Source organism: Canis lupus, chromosome 18 (genome assembly GCF_003254725.2).
Source record: "Canis lupus dingo isolate Sandy chromosome 18, ASM325472v2, whole genome shotgun sequence".
NCBI lineage: Eukaryota > Metazoa > Chordata > Mammalia > Carnivora > Canidae > Canis > Canis lupus.
In genome coordinates, this window is record NC_064260.1 from 22,653,289 (window position 1) to 22,676,968 (window position 23,680).

At 40.2% G+C, this 23,680-nt stretch overlaps 1 long non-coding RNA gene across 9 annotated transcripts; it reads left to right on the forward strand.

Annotated features, from left to right (window-relative positions):
- The first annotated feature begins 820 nt into the window (after positions 1-820).
- Positions 821-22,169, forward strand: LOC112661412 (uncharacterized). Of its 9 annotated transcripts, none has more exons than XR_003137666.3 (7): positions 821-951; positions 1,208-1,419; positions 2,522-2,615; positions 15,581-15,784; positions 16,165-16,223; positions 18,358-18,508; positions 20,086-22,169. It is a non-coding gene; the product is annotated as an uncharacterized LOC112661412 (long non-coding RNA). The 9 variants fall into 9 exon arrangements; XR_003137668.3 differs by having other exon boundaries at positions 16,168-16,223; XR_003137669.3 differs by having other exon boundaries at positions 15,691-15,784.
- The last annotated feature ends 1,511 nt before the right edge of the window (positions 22,170-23,680 follow it).

Consider the following 23,680-nt stretch of genomic DNA (forward strand, 5'->3'; position numbering starts at 1 on the left):
TGAGAGATACACAGAGAGAGAGGCAGAGACCCAGGCAGAGGGAGCCCCATCCTGGACTCGATCCTGGGACCCGGGGGTCATGCCCTAAGCCCAAGGCAGACGCTCGACCACGGAGCCCCCCGGGTGCCCACGAAATCTCAGGAAGCTTGATGGATTCCTTCGTGCCTCGGATTCAAAGCTTGGGTCCACTTACTGTGTCATCAGCACAGACCCCACAGGCTGAAGGACTTGGGGACAGATTTGCCCGATTTTCAGTCACGTTAAAGTCCTGCTGTGTCGCCCCGCCCCGGGCCAGCAGACCTCACAGCGGGTCGCTGTGCTGCGTTCCCGGGGACAGGCCTTCGGTGTAGGCGTCATAGTCGGACGCTCCCGCCGCGCGTCTACACCGGCCCTGCCGCGGTGTAGACGGCAGCTCCGCGCCTGGTTCCGCCGCCTGGTTCCGCCGCGTCGGTGCTGCGGGCTCAGGCCGAGCGCCCCGTGTCCTCCCCGGCCGGGCCTTCGCGTCTGGGCTTGCGGTGCGGAGGTGGCCTGGGCCTGGCGGCCGCGCCCCGCAGCATCTCCAGGCGGCCACGCCCCGCACCCCCCCGCGGCCCCGCCCCGCATCCGCCACCCCCCGCGGCTGCGCCCGGCAGCAACTCACGGCGGCCGCGCCCCGCATCCCCCCAGCGGCCCCGCCCCGCACCCCCCGGCGGCCGCGCCCCGCAGCAGCTCCAGGCGGCCCCGCCCCGCACCCCCCGGCGGCCGCGCCCCGCAGCAGCTCCAGGCGGCCCCGCCCCGCAGCAGCTCCAGGCGGCCCCGCCCCGCACCCCCCGCGGCCCCGCCCCGCACCCCCGCAGCGCAAGGCCGCCGGCCTCTCCTCCCCCGCCCTCCGGCTGGTCGCTGGCGCCGAGTGATGCGTGCGGAGCGGGACAGCAGCACCGCGCCTAGAGCAGGACCAGGCGTTCCCTGCGGGTATTCCGTTGCCCATTTTCTTGTTTTTAAGCTATTTCCTTATTTATCTACGTATTTATTGAGAGGGAGAGGCGGACCCGAGGGCGGGGGGAGCCCGAGTGCGGCCCGAGGAGAGACTCCAAGCAGGCTGCCCGACTGCGCGGACCCCGAGGGTCGGACACTCACCCGCTGGGCCACCCAGGCGCCCCCCTTTCCCCCTCATCTAAGGGAACAATTTTAAGGCAGATCATGAATTTACCAGATCATTTGTTTTCAGAAGCAAAACACCGCTCGCCGGCCTCGTTACGTTTGAAATCTGTTAAAATGACCACGGCCGGCTGGGTCCAAGGTCACATACAACCCAAGTACTGTCATCCAGACTCCTGCTACTCCCTAAGCCAGCACCAGGGAACTTGCTAGAAATGCAGAACCTTAGACCCCAGAACTACTGAGTCAGAATCGTTGCTTTAAAAGCAAAACAAACCCCAGGTGAGTCACACACACGTTGACGTCTGAGAAGCACTGCTCTACAGGTTTCATTGGCCACATGATGCAAAAGTGAATTCTTTTATCTTTTACCATTTACCTTGCGATTGAAGTGGTTCGACTCATTTCTCTTTAAGTACAGGAGATGTGTCTTGCTTGGGGCTTCAACTAGTGAGCCACGTAGCCTCATGACCTGCTCCGCTCCTCCAGAAACTGGACTCTGCATCCAGCAGGTGGAGGTTCATTGCCTTCTGCACGGACTACATCTGTGTTATTTCTTAGTTTTTATTTTTTGGACCTTTACAAAGCTACTGAGTTATTTGTGAATTCAAGAAGTTTTAAAAACAGGGGTGCCTGGGTGACTCAGTTAAGTCAGGTCATGATCTCTGGGTCCTGGGATCCTGTCCTGAGTCCCCTCCCGGCTAGGCGGGGAGTCTGCTTCTCCCTCTCCCTCTGCCCCTGCCCACTGCTCATGCTCGCACTGTCTCTCTCTCTCTCTCTCTCTCAAATAATTGTTTGTTTGTTTTAAAAACATTTGCTTTACTCTTTATCTGGGAACAAGTGTAACCCAGAATAATCCTGATAAATACTTACTATGAAGATCTTGGAATATCAAAGACAATATGAGAAATGTGAAATTCCTGATGTGGACATAAGAGTACCTTTTTTTTTTTTTTTTTTTGCTCCCCCATAATTCTGTGTGTTTTATGTTGAAAAGTCATCTGGATTGCTGGGGAAAATATCCAACCAATTAATCCAAGGATTATCCAGCCAATAATCCTTGACTGTGGCCAAGGGGATACAAAATTCACTGTCTGGAACTTTACAATTTTGTGTGAGACTGATAGACAATAAAGCAGCTCAACACCCTGACTCTACCCTCCTCTCCTCAGGCTTGAGGCCCATAGTCTAGGCTTGGGAAGTCTTTGGGGGTTTTTTGCCCTGCACTTGTGTGAGATCCTCTTATTTCTCCAGCAACCTGATGCTAAGTGGTGGTGTCCACACTTTTCTGTCCCCGCTTCCAGACCCTACAAAGCTATATACTTCTTAGTCCTTGAGGAACACTCAGAGGTCACTCTAATTTCTTCCCCAAATTTCTTCACAGTCTCAGAGCTTGCTGGCTCTCTGAAAGATGTGGAAGTGAATGGTCCAGAGGGACAGACTCAAGCCTGAGAAGCATCAAAAAACGATTCCCTGAGGTAAGAATCCTCAAGCTGTCTTTTGGGAGTAGAAAGTGGGGGCCGAGGGAGGAAACGGCATTACTGCCTGAGGGGTTTCCAGTAGTGAAAGCAGAGCTCACAGCAATCTCTCCATTATCTTTCTTCATTAAATTCTTAATAAATCACCCAGCAACAATAATTTAGTATTTCATTGTTACAGGCAACATGACTGTATTTTAGATCTTTTTGCTTTTTTTTTTTTTTACTTAGGAAAAAATAATTCTCAGGCACTACACAGTAATTGTCCATTTCACACTATGATGCCTTGGGTCATAGAGAAGAGAATTTAAATATCTTTCATAGTGTATCATAAAAAAAGTATTATAAAAGTCCATTAAAATATTTCTTCATTCTTTTGTACCGACAGATAAACCAACATTATTTCCATTGTGCTTAGCACTTTTTCCAGTAAAAATGTGCGACACTAAATGATGGTGTTGGATGAGATGGTTTCTCAAATGCTTTGCAAGTGTGTAAAAAGGTGAAAATTGTACACATTTTCACTAATAACATTTCACAACATAAAGTCTTAAGGGTGACAAAATTACCTGTCTCCTTTTTTCTGGAAGTAATATGAAAATGAAAGAAAGCCAAATACCATTCTTTCTACCATTTTGGATTTTTTGTTCTTAACATACATTAAAGTCCACACTACTCAAAAATTCCAATCCATGCCACACTAATCTTCAGCCTGTCACACGTGATCCAGACAGTTCAACGACACTTAGAAGCACGTTGCAGCTTCTTCAAGCGTTTGCTCACACATGTGTTCCATCTGGGTGATCCTCCCCACATCCACCTCACCACAATTGTAAATTAGAACAACATTTCTATGTCCTATTCAAATGTTTGCTTTCTCCTCTGCTGTAGTCAGGAATCATAAGCTTTCTGAGTGAGAAAAGGCAGCAGAGGTAAAATCCACAAAAGAGATCTAAGTTCCATAAAATACCTCGAGAGGGTTGGTGATCCAGAGAACAAAGAGCTTCCCTGGCTGTGAGGAGACCAGATCAGTATCAAATCTGCTGTCTGTGCTAGAAACAACTCCCCCAACAGGTGCTCACCCTGCTATTTGCTTTCCCCATGTGATGAGTGCAGATTAAATCAAGAAGTCAATGGAGTGAGAGAGAGAAAGAGATGTTTTACCTTCTCAGGATGAACAACTTGTCAGCATGACTGTGAGTTTTAAGTGAAGTGCAAAATTATTTTTAAATACTTGTCAGAAAAAGCTATCTGCTATAAATATAACATGTGATCACAATTTGTCAAGGCCAAGTGTGTTGGGTCCTTGGAGAGAGGGTGCATATTTCCTTTACACTGACAATAATAACAATCAAAGGCAGCTTGTAAGACTTGTAAATCAAGTGAATGCTTCTGAGCAGGTGTGCTGGGAGAGGCGATGTTGAGAAAATGCTTGGAAGCCACTGTTGAGAGATGAAGACCTTTTAAAAAGATTCCAACAAGTGACTCTTATCAATGTGGACATTATGAGGGTCTATGTTTACTACAGGTGAGAGATCATTGAGCCATATGAATCTTTTTTAAATGGAAAAGAGAATTTTGAAGAATCAGAACCTGTATGAATCTTTTCCCTCTCCCCCTCCTCCCTCGGGCTCTGGCTGTGTGACATGTGGGGTTTTACAGATGATACCTCATTCCCTGCGATCCTGTTTGTCCACTACTGGAAAAGCCAAAATACATTTCATTCCACCTAGACACGTGCTGGGAACAAGCCTGCCTACAAAAGCCCACGGGAACTGGCTCGGATGGGCTTTCTCTAATAGTGAGTTTTCTTAGAGCCCTAGCTGCCAATTGTATTATCTTCTCTCTTTCCCAGGACTTTTCCCAGGAAATGTCCTTAAAATTCTTAGAATCTTGTTTTTTGTTGTCGTTATTTTTTTTTAAATGGATTCTTTCCTATCATCAGGTCCTGCCTTTGTTTTGAAACCTCCAGCAGCACCTACTAACTATGAAATAGAGGCCTTTGCCTCCTGGCCCCTGCTGACTTTTTCCATCTCAACTCTAGTTTTTACATACGTGCATGTTGCATTCTAGCCACACTAAACTATTAAAAAGTTTTTAAAGAATATAAATCTTCCATTTTTTATTCTTTCACTTCTGTAGATTTTTTTCTTCAGATGTTCCTAGTACACTTACAATAATCATCAAGTTATTATTCAGATATCATGTCTTCAATTTCCAAGACAGAATCAACATTAGCGGCACATCCTAAATAATGTTCTGTGGACACGTGCATGTATTGCAAGCGTGATTACTGGTCTACCCCCAGAACTGGCTGTAGCATCCAGGGACAAGAACCCTATCTCATTTATTTTACAAAGCACTTTCTGAGGTGCATGGCACATATCAAATGCTTTCTAAAAAAATATTTATAAATAGCCATTTCTCAAATTCTGCTAGTTTGTTAAGATAAACACACATATTTACACTTTTGAATCCATTATTAAAATGGTTATTAATGATGGATGTGGCATTATTCAGATTACTAATGCTGGGTTAGAAAGCTAGAAAGAGAAAGCTACCTCTCACCTGGAAGAGCAACTGTCTGAAGCCCAGGAACCTTAAATAGTGCTTTTAGGTTCAGAAACCTCCAGATGCTTCTAGACTTTATTCTTGCAAATTTCAAGGCAATCTCCCCCGGTTTAGACATAGAAAGAGGAGTGATATGGAATATATTTCACAGTAAACAGGCAGAAAAAGGAAAAAAGAAGCTTTTTGTGACAATCACTTGAACCTCAAACCACCTTCCCCACATCTGTTCCATCTCAGAGAGACACAGAGCAGGGATTCTGAAATTACACAGCATGCAGAAAAAGGGACTCCCTCACCGGGGCTCTCTAACCTCGGGGTGAGGCCTACAGCATTTAGCTCCTGCCTCAGGTGGCCACTAGGCTTAAGGAAGAAAGTAGATGGTGGTCCCCTGAGGTTAAAGGTCATCCTGACTCATTGCACTACTCTCGCTGGCCTCTGGAGGCACAACCCGGAGAGGTGGATGCAGCAGGTGGAGCGTGGTGGGGCCCCAGGGAATGGTGGTGGCAGCAGCAGCACAGCTACAAGAAATTATATAGTTTCACAAGTTTTCCTAGCAAATCAGACCTCTTTATTTTGGTTTGGAAAAGGCTGTAATGAGGACAAACGGAAGTAAGATGGGATGTTATAATATTTTAACCCTCAATTTCCAAATGCCCAAATCTGTATTAAAAAAAAAAAAGAAATAAGAAATCTGTATTAAAAAAAGAAAATATAAAAAAAAGAAATCTAGGAGAGGTTAAACATCTGTTTAGTTAATGATTGACCAGATTCTGTCTTTATTTTTTTTATTATTATTATTTTTTTATTTTTTCAGATTCTGTTTTTAAAAAGACTGTTGTAGGGCAGCTCGGGTGGCTCAGCGGTTTAACGCCGCCTTCAGCCCAGGGCGTGATCCTGGAGACCTGGGATCGAGTCCCGCGTCAGGCTCCCTGCATGGAGCCTGTTTTCCCTCTGCCTGTGTCTCTGCCTCTCTCTCTCTGTGTCTCTCATGAATAAATAAATAAATGAAAATCTTAAAAAAAAAAGACTGTTGTAATAGTTTATAGATAGATTCTAAAATTAGATTAAATTAGATTATAAATAAATGGTCCAAATTAGTCTTGAGAAGAGCCAGCTTCTTTCCTTGGAAAAAATAAATTCTGTGTACAAAGTTAAAATTCCTTAAAACCATCAGAGCGTGGGGAGAGCACTTGGGAGTGGATGGGCAGAAATCATTATTTAAAGATAATTTTCTTCACTGGTGCCCCCAAACCAGTTAAACTTAACTTCCCACATGTTGAGTGTAGCAGCCCTGAAAATTTATTTTACAAAGCACTTTCCGAGGTGCATGGCACATATCAAATGCTCTCTAAAAATATATTTATAAATAGCCATTTCTCAAATTCTGCTTGTTTGTTAAGATAAACACACATATCTACATTTTTGAATCCATTATTAAAATGGTTATTAATGATGGATTTGGCATTATCCAGATTACTAATGCTGGGTTAGAAAGCTAGAAAGAGAAAGCTACCTCTCCTGTCTGAATTTTCTACCACTTTGTTTTCCTATCATCTCACTTCCAATGGGCTGGTCTCAGCCAGTGACAAAAAGATACCCATTCCTGTAGGATACAGAATTTCTTTGATGGGTAATTTTGGCTCAAAGCACCTCCATCAATCTGGGTGATACATTCTTGGGAATATTTGGAATCTGAGACTCTGTATATCCAACCCTGCTTCCTTGCACTTTTCTTCACAGGGGTCAGAGTTCTCCTCAGCTTTTCTGACTTCCCTTTTATTTTATAGGCATTTTCCCAATCAGTCTCTTATAGATCTAATTCATCTAATTCTTTTGGCTTCCTCTTCTCAGAGGACGCAAATTGAAGCATCAAGGGACTTTATTCCCACCTGAGATGCTCTGTATTAACAACATTTCTTCCACTAAAGAAAAATATATAAATTCTTTAGTTCTTAGGCTTAAAATTAAACATACATATAGAGTTCTTTTTTTTTTTTTTTTAACACAATCAAGATTCAATCCCTGTATGGTGGATTCCATGGTGGTTCTCCCAAAAAGTCCATATCTTAACCCTGGAACCTGTGATAGTATTGGAAAAAGTTTTTTCACATGTAATTACATTAAGGTTCTTGAGATGAGATCATACTTGATTATCTGGATGGATCCTAAATTCAATTCCTTTTAAGAGTTAGAAGACACAGGCAGGCACAGAAGTGAGAGACATGGGAAGATGGAGACAGAGAATGGAGTTATGTAGACAGAGGTCAAGGAACATGGGATCCACCAGAACCTGGGAGACTCAAGGAAGGAGTCTTTCCTACAGCCTCGGGAGCGAGCTCAGGCCTGCTGACACCTTGATTTAGAGTTCTGGCCTGGAAAACTGTGACAGAATAAATTTCTGTTATTTTAACCCACCAAGTTCAAGTTTGTGGTAATTTTTTTACATTACCCTAGCAACTGAGACACCCTGCCAAGTTAGAAGAGTAAGATGATCAGCTTTTTATCTCCCCTGAGTACTGACCAGATAGGTGGGAGTAAAGGGAAACAGAGCATAGACCTCATAGCAAAACCCAGTAAGAATATTAGAAAGAAAGGAAAATTACAAATATTACTCACGAACATGCTGAAAAATCTTCAACAGAAGATGAACAATGTGATTCCAGAAAATACCAAATGACAAAAAGTCATCAGAAACTGGGTTTGCTTCAAGAATTCAAGTTTATTGTGGTCATCATTTTGCAATATATACAAATAATGAATCATTATGTTGTGCACCTAAAACTAAAATAATGTTATATGGCAATTATTTTAATACAAAAGAAAAATATTTGGTTCAACATTTAAAAATGAATAATGATGATTTATCATACTAACAAATTAAAGAAGAGATGCCATATAATCAACTCAATAGATATAGAACATCTGATGCAAATAAAGGGAGAAATAGGTCATGTTCATGGATATAAAGAGTCAGTATTATTAACATATCAATTCTTCCCAGTTTGCCTTTAGGTTCAACAAAGTATTAATATCTTAGGAGTTTATATGGAAGATTTGATTATCTAATCCTAAAATTTATATGGAAATGCCAAGGACTTAGCAAAAATAATTTTGAAATGATCATTACATTCATACTGCCTGATTTTACTTATTCTTTCTGATTTTAATCTTCACTGTACAGATAGTTACCAAAATGTTATGTAAATGTCATAAGGATAATGAGATCTGTGAAACAGAAAATTGGCAGACCATAACTAGACCCAAATATATGTTTTTGGTGGTTGTTCAACAAAAGCACCAAGGTAAGTTAATGAGCAAGAAATCATCTTTTCAACAATGGTGTTGGAACAATTTGATATTTGTATAGATCAAAATGAAAATGAAGTCTTATCTCACACATGCAAAAATTAATTCAAGACAGATCACAGACCTAAATGTAAAAATTAACATCATAAAACTTCTGGAATAAAATAGAGGGGAATATCTTAGTAAAGAGAGAGGAGACAAAGATTTCTTTTACAGGACCCAAAAGGCAAAGAATAAAAGGAAAAAATGATAAATTGACTTTATTAAAATTAATAACTTTGGCCCTTTGAATGACATTATTGAAAAAGGAAAAATCAAGCCAAAAGACTAGAAGAAATTATTTGTGAGATACAAACCTGAAAAAAAAGATTTGCATTCAGAATATTTTACAGGAAATACACTCCTGTAATTCAGTAATATAAAGTCAAACAATAAATATAAACAAGTATTTGAAAAGACACTTTACTGAGAAATATATACAAACTGATCAAGTGCACTAAAATGTTCTCAACATCCTTAAATATAAGGAAAATGCAAATGTAAACCATGAGATACTGTTACATATAATTTTTAAAAGACAAATTTCAGGGCACCTGGGTTGCTCGGTTGATTAAGTTGATTCTTTTTTTTTTTTAATTTTTAAAAATTTATTTATGATAGTCATACAGAGAGAGAGAGAAGGCAGAGACACAGGCAGAGGGAGAAGCAGGCTCCATGCACCGGGAGCCCAACGTGGGACTCAATCCCGGGTCTCCAGGATCGCGCCCTGGGCCAAAGGCAGGCGCCAAACTGCTGCGCCACCCAGGGATCCCAAGTGTCTGATTCTTGATCTTAGTTCAGGTCTTGATCTCAGAGTTGGGAGGTCAAGCCCCATGTTGGGATCCACTCTAGGTGTGGAGCCTACTTACAAATAATAATAATAATTAAATTTTTAAAAATTACAAATTTCAAATGTTGGCAGGCTAATAAGCAGATGGAATTTTCATACTTCATTCGTGAGAGTATAAAATAATATTACCACTTTGGAAAAGCAGTTTCTAAAATGTGACAATTCTGTGACCCAACAATCCCATGCCTAGGATTTTCCCCACGATAAAACAAAACCCATGTCCCGAAAAGACTTGTACAGGAATGTTTACTCATAACCGCCCAAACTGGAAAGAACCTAAATGTCCATCAACAGATAAAAGAATAAATAAAATTTAGGGCATCCTGGAAAATAGACTACTATTTGACTATAAAAAGCAGTGAACACTGATAAATATGGCAACATGGATGATACTTAAAAATATTTCTTTAGTGAAAGAGACCAAATACAATAGAGTACATACTCTATTATTCCACATAGTAGAAGTTCCAGAACAGGTTAAATCAATTTTAGTGACTTAGATGATTCATTGCTATCATTAGAGGGAAGATGGAATAGAAATGACTAGAAAGGGGCATTAGGCAAGTTTGGGGAATTACTCTATCTTGATTTGGATTATGAACCATGTGTAATTTATCAGTATTTCTTAAATAAGACACTTAAAATCTGCGTGTACTGTGGGATACAATTTTAGCTAATTAAAAAGAAAAAAGTGGTAAGCAATGATTTGTCAAACATGACACAGAGTATAAAGTAGAAATTAATGTGAAAATTAAGACAGAAATCAAAGTAAGGAACTTATTTTCAAGTAGGTATATTTTAAGAAGATGATCTGAACATGAACTCATATGGACTCCTCGTATAGGGTAGACTACAATTTTACCTCTTAATTTTTCTAGCTGGCAGTGAGAAATGGGCAAGTTGATCAGTTACTCCAATGTCTTTTCATAGACAACCACCTGGGGAGCTTCGTAAAAAAACATGAATTCTGAGAGCTATACCTCCATACTGTGAGTTCGTCTATCTGGGGAAAGACCAGATTCAGTATTTTGAAAGTTTTCCTCAGTGATTCTTATCTTAATTTGGGATTTGCTGACTTATACAATTCATAGAAACTGTGAGATAAATCAATTATTCAGAAAAAGCTCAGTAATTCCTAACACTGATAATAAAAATTAACTTATTCTGAGAATCCTCACAAGGAGGATTCTGTGTAACAAAATGTGTCAGTACAGTTTTAGAGACGTGTTTCATAATATAAATCCTCATCCAGGAAGACCTCAACACAAGTCAAAGGAGTGAATTCCAACCTACCTCAGTAACTGTGGTTCCATAGAGTGGTCAGTGTATAAACTTTGTAACCAGTAGGTAACTCGCACTGCTTTCGATTCATAGAGGAGTATATTTTAAATGATCAAGAGAAACATAGGGGTTGCAGGTTCTTTAGGCAATTCATCCTTAAGAATTTTATTTCCAATAAAATTTTATATTTGTAAGATGGTGTTCTATTAGGTATCCAAATTGTAGTTATTCTGTATTGCCATTGAAGTACCCAAACATACAATTTAAGTCTGTTATTATCAATTTACATGTTCAAATGACAATTAAGGAACTCAATCTAAATTTAGGAATGGCTGTGGTGAATTTTAATCAGGAATCAGACATAAATGATTAATTTTTGTTTGGTACTTGTAACATTTGCCATAGAAAAATTGTTGCTTTGTAAATCATGAGCTTTTCAGACACAGACCTCTGACTCTCTACATTCATTTTCCTAACCAGCCTTTCTAATTGAGGGTGTTTAATGCTTGTGAAAGATAGCAATAATGATTAAGATTATGCTAAAACCCTTATAAAATGTGTTAAGAAAGTAGTGATCAACCAGATTTGAAATGGGAACAGAGTTTGGGAGAGGAGAGATTTTGAGATATCCACTAATAGACTATATTTTCATATCCAGAAACTCTAGTCTTTTTTTGTGTGTGTGCAAAAGAAAAAAATCAGGGGGCTGATTAATCAAGCATTCAAAGGATTCCAAGAGGCAGAGAGTAACTTATTAATGATACCCTTCATCCTTACTTTTTTCTTAGCTAATCGGCCCCAACTGATCACCTATAAAAAGAAATTCAACTAAATTAAAGATCAACTAATTTCTTTTTGAGAAAGTGTGGGTTCAACACAAAAATCATGATCAAAAGGGGCACCTGGGTGGCTCAGTTGGTTAAGCATCCAACTCCTGATTTCAGGTCAGGTCATGAGACTGAGCCCTGTATCAGGCTCCAGCTGGCCATGGACTCTGCTTAAGATTCTCTCTCTCCCGCTCTCTCTGTTCCTCTACTTCCTGCCCCTACAAGCATGTACTCTCACTCTCACTTGCTCTCTCTCTCTCCAAAAAAATATAAATAAATAAATAAATTATGACCTACAAGACAAATACATACTATGATCACGTGTGCATCCCATTCCAGTTAGGGGTACTAGAAAACCAAGAAAAGAGCAAGCAGCAAAGGGTAGTCACTGTCATAGACAAATAAGCTTTTAGACCTTAATATTTACTGGTAGGTCATGATCTACTTTTGACTACATAGTAGTCACTTAGACTAGATATTTAGATTTAATGCTGCTTTTAAAATTTATACATTGTACAATGTACATTTGTACATTGATTTTCTCTTCATTAAATATTAAGATGATACTTGGATGACAGAAGAAAATCTGATAGTTTATTTAATACCCCATAATTGTGTTGTTATTCCTTCCATATTTAATTGTTATATTTGACATAAAAATGAGAGTTTATAGACTGCTCAAATTGGAAATAACTCTATTATAAAGAAATAAAAAAATTTAATGTATATAACTTTTGCCATATATCTCTCTTAATTATACCCTTCAAGGATATAAAAGTCTGTAATAGGTCTCCTCAGTAGCCATAAACAACAACAACATTAAAAGTTTTAAGTATCAATAACAAAAACAACAGCAAAAATTCTATGGTAGGTTTATCGAGGTCAGTACTCGCTAAATCTCAAAACATATACTTTTAAACATAAAAATCAATATCTATTCATTTCTCAGATATACAGAGAAAAAAGCAATTAATCATAAATGTATTCACTCATTCATGCCATCTTTGCAACCTAGTAGTTCTGTCTCGTGTGTGTGTGTGTGTGTGTGTGTGTGTGTATGTAGTATCCCTTTTGTCTTTTGTTAGGAAATACTGTCGACTTAGTCTCTCAAATTTGGAGTATCTAATGTTTGGTTTAAAGAATCTTCAACTTTAAAGAATACAAAATGAACAAAAGTATAGAAGTGGACGATGGACTGCTGGTCACCAGAGGATGAGGAGAAGGTGATATGGGGAGTTGTTCAATGGTGTAAAGTTAGAGTTAAAAGAGGTAGATTCCAAAGACCTGCTGTACAATTAACTGTAGTGCCCACAGGTAACATTAAGGTATTGTGTCCTTAAAATTTTATTAAGAGGGTGGATCTCATGAATGTTCTTACTACAGACAAAGGGATAGAGGAAACTTTGGGAAGTGATGGGTACGTTTATTGTGGTACAGTAACATGCGTGTACACGTGTACCAACTCACTAAATTGTATACAGTTAATTGTATGCAATTTTTTGTATGCCAATTATACCTCAAAAAAGCTGAAAGAAAAAAATCTCTCATTGGCTAAGCAATGAAGTCAACAAGGAGACTTCCTAAAGTATAAAAAATTCTAATTAGGCCAGTGAACTCATGAGGTGTGAAGAGTCAGTTGACTACCAATAGTTCTCAACATTCTAGCAAATTCTCTTCATTCTAACCAATCCAAGACCCACCTGACTGTCGGAGCCTTGGAACATCTAGATTTCTTGTTCTTTTCCTCATTGATCCTGAACTGGGGTAAGTTTTCCTCTCTCTAGGGCTACTCTCTTTCAAGTTAAAAATTTATGGAAGAAAAAAAAATCATGGAAGAGACTTTGCTAATGATATTCCAAATGCAAAAATGATCTTCTCAGAGACTTTTCAAAATGAGATCATCTTGGCCACTAACTTCAAAATTAAGTACTGCAAACTCAAACTGTGTCTGGTAGATTATGAACAGAGCTCCAATTAGTCCTGGAACATAAAAACAGCAGCCAGAGGAAGAAAGATTTTGTATTAAAGCACAACCAAGTAAACTATATTAAATTCAATTATAGCCCTGGAGCTAAGTTTTAGAAAATAGCAACTAAAAACAAAACAAAACAAAACAAGAGCTGAAGTAACAGAATTAATTCCCACATGTAAAACCATGCAACACAAAGACAGAATTATGCATCATTTGATGTAGTTTAGTTCCTGCTTCATTTTTTACAAATCCCTCAGATGGTGTATGTATCCACAATAGGTTTGTCTCTCTACCTTAGACAGATCTGTTTTTCCTATTTCTGTTCTTGGGTTTAATAGTGTTATCATCCTCCCACTTACTTCAGTGAGAAACTTGAGAGTCATGTTTGATTTTTCACTGTCCTTCGTGATGCAACTCAATCAGCCAATAAATCCTGTGGTTCTGCATTGGATCCACTGCTACAATCTCATGTCAGGCCCTAATCATATTTGTCCTTCCTTACTGCTTGGCCCCCAATGGCCCATCTTCCTTTGCTCTGATCAAACCAGTTATTACTTAACACATTAGTCCCGCCGTCTTCCAACTTTTGACAAAATGGTGTAGAATGTCCTAGGTGTCATGTTTAAGACCCTTCCAAGTTCTTGCATCTTATAAACTACCTTTCTTGTCTCCCTCCCATCACTCCTGTGCATGCCTGCTAGGCCTCAATGATTTCTCTGCTGCTAGAATCTGCCAGGGTTAAAAAAAATAAATAAATAAAAATCTAACACCTCAATTTCTGCACTTACTAGATTATTTATTCATTTGTTTGTTTATGCCCCCATCTTTCTCACTAGAATGTGGATCTTTCAAGTTTGAAGACTTGATCATATTTTTATTATCCACTTCAATGCCTTGTATATAATTGGTTCAAGGTGCCCACGTTTGCATAATACCAAACACTTTGATTCAAGGCTGCAAGTACTGTGTCTTCATTATCCTGTTTTTAAACAAGCTTATCATCGACTAGTTCTTTTGTTCTTTTCCTAACACTCTATTTCACTCTAAATGACTAAGGAAGTACAGCAAGGAGGAGGCAGTCAGTAGGAAACAGGCTGTGGACGATGCTTTGGAGACAGGGTAGTGTTGGGTAAAAACTGTAGAGTTTCATCTTGGACTCTGGAGTCAAGCTCCCCAACCTTCAATCCCATCTCTACAATCTGACATTGTGTGAGGGGATCATACACTTCAGAAATACCTCTCAAGTACCGGGTCCTATTCTAAGTATTGTGGACAGAGTGGTGAAGACAACACATTCTATGCGCAACAGGCTTTTATTTTCTAACAATTATCTCATTTTTGTTGGGAGAATTACATGATATAATGGATATAAAGCACTTTGTGGCGTGCTAAGCACATAGCCCATGCTAAGTAAATGCTATCTGCCATGATTACTGGCTCTGCTGTTCATTACTCATACCATTAATTAATCAGCAGGCATGGATTCCACAGCACTAATGCTCAGTCACTGCCTCTCTTCTAACTCTTGCAATCTCCATTTCTAGGTGTAATCAGGTCCCCCTTTGTGCAGGTGGCTCAGCCCACAATCTCTCCCCTAAAACCCAGGTTCAGTTAGCATTGAGAGTGAAATTATGGGAAGCTTTTGACAGAGACAGGAGACTACTCCAAATAAGTTTCCTTGATGTTGGTTCCATGCATCCACTTTATCTGTGTTGCCTTCCTCAGTGCTTCTGTAAACCTTCTGGTCCCCACCTGCCATGCCTGTGGCCCAGTGGTTTGCCTTGTCCTCCACTTAATGCATCCTGATTCCCCTGTGCCTGCTCACATGGTGTCACCCTCACAGCCGGCCTCATGACCGAGGGCACCTGAGCTGTGGTAACTGCCCTAACCTGCAGTTTGATCGCTTGCGTGTTTGGCTCACTGAGTTACACCCGGTGTAGACCACCAGCCAGCCCAGTGAGCGTCCCTCTGAGTCTCACCCCTTCACTCGTCTAGCCCTACATTCTGTCACTTTACAGCAAACATAACCGAGGCTACACCAGCCGCTTTGCATACAGCAGCACAAGTAACCCTCACAGCAGCCTCTCGAGGTAGTGACGCTCACTCCTTGCTTTTACAGATGAGGAAGTAGAAGTACAGGGATGGAGACGAGCCGTCCCAGTGTTGTCATTATTAACTATCATTACTGAGCCCAGAGCTGGGATTTGAGTCTATTCCGTCCAACTGCAGAGGCTGTGTTCTCAGAGACCACGAAGCACTGCTTCTCACCTGACCTGAGGACGAGAGCCAGGATCTCAGAGCCTGGATCTCACATGTAGCTCGAGTGAGTTTCTTTCTGTCAAATCGGTGTATAAAAATTACATGTGGTTGGTATTTGCTGTTTGAAGCTAGCCAGCATCCACTTCTAGCTCCTGCTAGTGCCCTGAGATTTTCTTGAGAAATTAAGTCTTCCAGAGCATGTGCAACCCTGGAAGGCAAGTCAATTAAGGCGGAATGCTCAGCCCAACTACTCAGAAGCTTACGAGGTGCTAGGAGGAGTCTCTTTCACAACCATTTATTTTTTTGCTTCATTGAAAAGCTCAGAGGTATGCCCAGCTGACCTATGCTCCCCTAATCAAACTTTCAGAACTTTGAAATTTAAGAAATTTGAATGTCACAAATGGAGAGAAAAACAAACTGCATTCATTTACTTATTCATTCCAGCAGTGGTGCCTGAAGAAGACAGTCTGGGGGTCCTTGCTATGGAGACTCTGTCCCTCTAGGTGAGAAGTTCTTCCAAGTCTGGTTTTCCAAGTCTGGTTTTCCCTCCTCAGTCTTGAGGAGTCTTCACATCCTTCCAAGAAAGTCCTTTTCTACTTAAATTACAGTGTTAGTTTCCATCGCTTTTCAGCGGTTATAGATTAGAGGTACTGAGTAATTAGTAATCCTAGGACAGTCATTTTTCAGGAAGAAGTATTTGTCATTAGCTAATAACTTTGTCCTCCCTTACGTGAATTGTTGGCATTGGCTTCTTCCAAAACAGTGTGATTATTTTAAAAGATTAATTTAGGTGAAATATGATGCCAGATGAGAAAAAAAATCCATGTGGAAAAAAGCACACAGTGTTTTATCAGCTATTATCTCAGACATGGGAAGAGGAGGAAGCAAGGGAGAGAAGGAAAGCAGGAGGGAGAGAAGAGAAGGAGAAAGGAGGGCAACGAGAGGAGTAAGGCGAGAAGGAGAAGGAAGAAGAGGAGGAAGGAGGGAGGAAGAGAGAAAAAGGAAAGAAGAGAAGAATAGAAGAGAGAGAATGAAAGAGACTCACTTCATGGTTATTTGCAAGTAACGATCCTGTTCCAGGCAGCCCCAAACAGGAAATCCAGAGCTCAGCTAAGATAGCATGTCACAGACTTAGTTCTATATATGTGAGGAAGAGTGGGTGTTAAAATGGATTTCTTTTCTGAAATGTGAACTCCAAATTCCACAGTTGGAAGCAAATAAGGAACCTTCTGTCTGTGATTAGAAAATCCGTCTCAACAAAATAGAAATGGTAAAGCCTTAATGCTCAGACACACCAGCCTCCTCACAGCCTTTCTCAAAACTCCTGTGAACACTTGGACATTCATTATTCAAGCTCCATGCTGAGCGGCCATAATCACTGAATGAAGCTCTTATACTCTATATGATGTAAGAGGGAAACTGACCCAGACAGATAGGAGCCAATTTCCATGTGCCAGGTACTGCATTGGGTGGTTTGCATACACTTTCCCGTTTCCACAGTCCTATGTGGTGAGCGGTACAGTCTTCCTTTTAGACTTACAGAAACAAAAGCTAGGGTGGGGTAAAATAATTTTCAATAGTTTACTGACCTAGTGAGTCACCAGGATAGTATGTGTGCATCTGTGTGTTTCAAATTGGATGAATCCCAATTTGAAGTATCTTTTGATACTTGAGTATCTTTTTTTTTTTAAGATTTTATTTATTTATTCATGAGAGACATGGAGAGAGAGAGGTAGAGACACAGGCAGAGGGAGAAGTAGGCTCCACGCAGGGAGCCCGATGTGGGACTCGATCCCAGGTTTCCGGGATCACGCCCTGGGCTGAAGGCAGGTGCTAAACCGCTGAGCCACCCAGGGATCCCGTCATTTGAGTATCTTAAAAGTTAACTATAATTGCCACTGGAACTGACCATGTTCAAAAATATTGTGTTGATGCACAATATTTAAGGATACATAAAAAAGAATTCCCACTATGCTTCACTGTGTGTGGGGAGTTGTTCTGATTGAACGGTTACAAAGCTCTTAGTTTTATTGTACTCATTTATTTCACCTGACTCTTAAAATCTTGATTGAGAAAAAAGATGCCTGTGGCCCTGAATCTAATCTGCCCTCCTTTGATTCAGCCATCCTGTTTCTTTGCCTTTCCGCTTCCCTCCAGCATTGTATTTTGCAGCTAAAATCTTTACTTTCAACCTTAGGAAATAGGAATGTGTATTGGTCATCTCTCACTGTGTAATAGATTACCATGGGATCAGTAGTTTAAAATAACTTACATTTACTGGCTCACAGGGCCTCTGGGTGGGGGATCCGGCGCCGCTGGGCTTGGTCCTCTCTCTGACAGGCGGTGGCCATGATGTTGTCCAAAGTGGCAGTCGTCTCAAGTTTCAGCTGGGACAGGATCTGTTCCCAGGCTCACACACCTGGTTGTCGGTAGGACTCAGTTCCCTACGGATGGTACACTGATGGCTTGAGGTTGCCCTCACTTCCTTACTCCTTGGGCCTTTTCAAAGGGTAACTTGCATCTGGGAGTGGGTTCAGCAGAGTATGCAAGTGAGAGATCAAGAGAGGGAGTACCACCACCATTTTTTATAACCCAATCTTAGAACTGACATGACTTTCACTGTGTTCTCTTTTTTAGAAGCAGCCACTGAAGAAGGAGATTTCCCAAGGTTGTCAATTCTAGGAGACTGGAAGCCATTTTAGAAGCAGCCTATGAAACTCCTGCAGAGCTGTAACGTGCTTCCCCTGCTCAGGAAAAGGCTCACTTGCTCCCCCTGCAAATATACCAGGTCTGTCACAGCTTTTGGGAGCCCAGAGAGCCCTCCACCTCCATTATAAGTGGGGATGCTCACAGATTTACTTCATAGCTCTTTTAAATAGCTTTGAAGAGAAGGCAGTAAGAGTGACTTATCACTAATTAATACTTCTCTGTAAACTATTTTGCCTTATATTTTTGATCTCTTAAAGGCTCCTTTAAGTAAAAGCAGCATTTGGTTCCTAAAGCATTTTCCCCACATAGATACAGGCCTAGAAATGAAAGATTTGGACATAATAAATGAACTTAAGCCTTGGAGAGTAATGAACACAGGTTTAGGTTGACATTACTTAGAAGGTAAGTTATAATAATAGATGAATGAACTTTCTTTTACCAGTAAATTAGAGCTTAAATCATTAGAGAATGGCTACTTACATAACTTAAGGATTTAAGTGACGGAAATATATGTGCAGTGGATATCGTTCATCTTTTTGTAAATTCCTTAAGATGATATAGAGCACCTCATTCTTGTCTCTGTACCCACAGTCCATGATCTCCACACTTCTGCACTACCCCCCCACCATGTTGAGCATGTAGGAAATGCTTGCTAAATGGATGGTAGATATTTTACATTCTACACTTCAGTAAGAGTTATGATTTTAATATTTATGCAATCTACTTAGCAAAAGTAAAATAATTCTTAGAAATACACCTTGCATTCAAGCTAGATCTGCTTTTATAAATTTCCCAGGGTAACATAAAAATAAATCAAAATGGTAACTAGTATCTTCTTATACTGGGGTATAAACCAGGACATAAATATATTTCTTACAGAAACTGAGAGTTTATGTGTTTAGAGAGGTAGACTCAAAGATGTATGCTCTGAAGCTCATATCACAGAAATTCAAATGGAGTTTTAAATATACAGTTCTCATGAAGTTACATTTACAAATCTAACTTTCATTTAATAGTTTATGAGTGTCCTGATATATGGAAACTTTAAGGTGAACCACAGGTCTTGTTGGTTTTGCAGATCATAAAGGATCAAATATAACCAATTTCACTAAGCCGTCTATAGTCAGGGAGCAAAATCACATTGACAACTAAAGAGAAAATGTTTCAGAATACCTAAAAGAAAGAGAGTACTCCTTCCGCCTCATTATTCAATACGTATATGTATATCTATAAGCAAAACACTAATTTCAGGGATATACAAATATAAATATGACACAGAAAGCTTTGAGAAACTGAATTCAATAGAGAACATAAAAATTATTGACATAAACAGCCATATTTTGAGGCTCAATATGGCATAATATGGTTAGTTTCATGAAGAAAGTGCAACCACATATCTACAACTCAGAGGAGAGAGAAACCACACGGAGCCAGGAGCCACAAGTGAATCCAAGGAATCTTGTTATCTCACAGAAATCTACAGGACCATAAATTGTACTAATCTCGGCATCATAAAAAAACAAAGACTTCAACCCATTCTTATCTAGATCGGCAGCCAGCATCCCTTCAGTATAAAGAGAAGGTTAGGTACTGAGACTCCACCTTCCCCATTAAGAGACTAACAGATTTCTCGTTTTGCCACTTGTCTTTATCTAGGGGACGGCTGTTGGTGAATTTCACAGAGCTGAGTCACAGGCACGCTCTGCAGAGCAACTCCTCCTCTTATCTGACAGTCACGCGGCCCTCCCTCTGGAACCAGTTTCTGGTTCATGCCCTTTCTATTATGATAACTGGGAAAATAAGCAGCTCATTGCAGAGGCTATTCACTCGAAAAATTCACAGCCAAAACCACTGATTAAATCACAGCCAAAGGAGGCTGCACTTGTTCCTATGTTCAGGTCATTCCAGGTTTTCTTTATACTTCAAATTCAAATGATCTCTAAATGGAAAAAAAAAGTGATATAATATATTTAGAAGAGGTGTAGGAAATATCTATTTAAAAACTTCAAAAGAGCACATTTTCAAAGGGAAGGGAAATGATCCTAAAACTGGATTCGGCGTGATTTGTATTAAGAAACATCGACCTGGTTTATAACAAATAAAATGATAGGTTAGGCTTAGATATTTTTAGAAACGGCATATAATTTTTATCTCAGAAACCTCTATCAAACTTTGGTTATACTACGCATGTATTGCCTTCTGATCATTGCCTTTCCAGGGTTAGGAATAGTAGCACTCCAACTAGATTGCATAGTGCTCTGTATTATCTAAAGTCGCCTGTTCGCAGATGGGAAATTAATGCCCAATGCCATGCCATCCTGAGAGGCGAGGGTAGGTGGTATATAGCTCCTCATCTGAGCCATAAAATGTTGAGCAGTGTAGTGAGTATGCTAGACCTAGGGCTGTGGAACAGTCTTGCTGAGGTTGGAACATCAGCTCTACCGCCTGCTGTGACCTTGGGCAAGTCCCTGAACCTTGCTAGACCAGGATTCTCATTTATGCAATGGGTGGTGAAGAGTCCTTCCTCTTTGGGTCCTGGAAACATTAGAGGAGATGATGCTTGCATGGGACCTTGTTCATTTTAAGTGTTAGTCTTTGGCAAACAGCTTCCAAGAGCACTCTTCATACAACCTCCTTTGCTGGGAAGAAGGCCTCATTTACTAAAACTCCTAGGAAAATCAAATTGCTTGGTATCCACTTTTCTGACATTTTTGAAGCGACAACGTCTAATGAAACAATTTGCCCAGGCAGTTAATTATATTAGAAGACTCTGTTCTTCTCTCTCTTTTAGGGATCCTATGAACGTTAGCAATGTTTTAATTTAAATGCCTAGGGGGAGGGCTAAGAGCTACTCTGTTGGGAACATAAAAGAGGTATTTTGTGTCAGGCTGAACATCACATCAAAAAATGGGTGTCTGCTTGCCCTGCTGCTGAATGCTGATACTGAAAGGCAATATTATGTTCTGAGGCCAATTTTCTAAAAGATACCACCAATCAAGCTCAGTGAGAAAGAGGAGGAGGTGTCTCTGATGAATGTATTTATGTTAATTTGATATTGGCCAGGAAAAGCATTGAAGCAGAGAAACTATGAGACTCCTCTTGGCATTAGTGTTAGTTTGGGCTTGAAAATGCTCATGATAGCTGCTACTTGATTGGTGTTATTATTTTTGATGTACCAATCTTAACTTTTCCTTCAAAATTTACTTTAAAGACTTCAAACACCCTGTATTAATAAGGACATAACTTTGTATAAAAATAGAACCCCCCCAAAGAGAGGTGTGCATGTGATGAAAGTTTACTGCCTTTTTTTGTTTTGTTTTGTTTTAGTTTATTGCTTTCTTACACAAAAGCTCAAAGATCCAGGACTGATGGTGTAACCTTGCTATTCTCAACATGAATTCCACCTTGAGGTCCAAGGAACAGATCCAATGTTCACCACTTTCTGTCAGCACAAAAAGGAAAGATAAAGGACAAACAACTTTCTTTGTAAGGGATTTTCCCCACCAATTACAGATATAGTATGTTTGGCCTGAATGTAGTCACGAGCTGTAAGGGAGTCTAGGTTGGTGGCTACATGCCCAGTTGTAACTGAAGAGATTCTATAGCTGCAAAAAGAAAGAGAATGTCAATTGGGGGTGATGAGCAATCGGTAGCAGAGGTTCCTTCCCTAATCAAAGCTAGCACTTTAGTTCCTATTGTATCCATGTCTGCTTTGCTAAATAAACTCTCCATGAACCGTTCTGGCTACAGTGGTCACAATGGGCAACTTGCAGTTTCTTGAATTCATTTTTGCACTTTTGCTATTGGCTTTTCTTTTTCATATCTTATTTATCTCTCAAAATCCTATTTTTTAAAAGATTTTATTTATTTATTAATGAGAGACACACAGAGAAGGCAGAGACATAGGCAGAGGGAGAAACAGGCTCCATGCAGGGAGCCTGATGTGGGATCTGATCCCAGAACTCCTGGATCACACCCTGAGCCGAAGGCAGATGCTCAACCGCTGAGCCACCCAGGCATCCCTCTCAAAATCCTATTTATCTTTCTTTTGAGACTTGGGAAGAATTACATATCTCTGGGTATGAAATAATCCATGACCTTGGCATAATGGAATCAGAAGGAAAGAGAAGCAAGCCCAATGGAGACCTGCTTACTAAGGCAAAGGTTTTATCTAACACAGTGAGGGTAGGAATACAATCCAACCAGTTACACAAAGCTCAGGGTCATCTGTACTAGAAGGACATAGCTTGGGAGAGTCCAACATTGTGGCTGTTGGCCAATTAAGAAATAAGGCAGTCTGTTTGGTAACATCATAAGATTTGTTCTTCAATGATAAACCCTGATAGATTATTAAGAGCAAAGGGTAAAGGGCGTAACACTGGGATAAAAGTGGATATTAGTATCTACATGTACTAGGCAGTTGCGCAACTGGCCGAAGTATGAGGCATGAGAAGTGATCAGAAATTAGGATATGGGAAGTGGATGAGAAGTGAAGAGATTTGGGCTAGATACATAGGAAACTAGAAAGGAAAGAGAGAAACTTTAGGGTGTAAGGCATCAGAAGGGCTGAGAATTTTGCACTGCATCCTTGTTATGTCTTTGCCTCCAGAGCTGTTCCTCTCATCTCCCTTGCCTGTGATCTCATCCCCCTACATCTTTCTCTCCAACCCAATGGTTACTAATCCACAAGAGTAATTCCTTCTTCTTCTGAGAACCATTTTTGCCTATTCCTGCTAGTAGTTGGTTTCAGCTGATACCCTCTGCTAAAGCACTATGCACTTCTACTCTTTTTTCTGAGACAGAACACTCCTTCTGAGCCTTTTTATACTTAGAACTTTCAAATAAAAAAACTTATGCCATGGTGTTCTGAATGACTCTTCTACATTGGTTATATAGATTAGTAGGACTTAACTGTATCTCAGAGAACTTTTGGTATGGTTACAAGAAGAGATTGAAAGAGGAACATGGTTTTAAAGAGAGAGAACCAGAGGAGTGTCTCCATAAGATTATTAGTAAATTTTTCAGCAGAAATCTTGCAAGCAAAAAGGGACTAGTATGATATATTGAAAGTGCTGAAAGAAGAAGGAAAAAAACCTAACCAGAATACTCTACCCAGCAAAGTTATCATTCAGAATTAAAGTGGAGATAATGAGGTTTACAGATAAGCAAAAGCTAAAGAATTTATGACAACTAAAATGGGATTACAAGAAAAAAAAAAAAAGGCCTTACAAGACATGTGAAAGCCACTTTG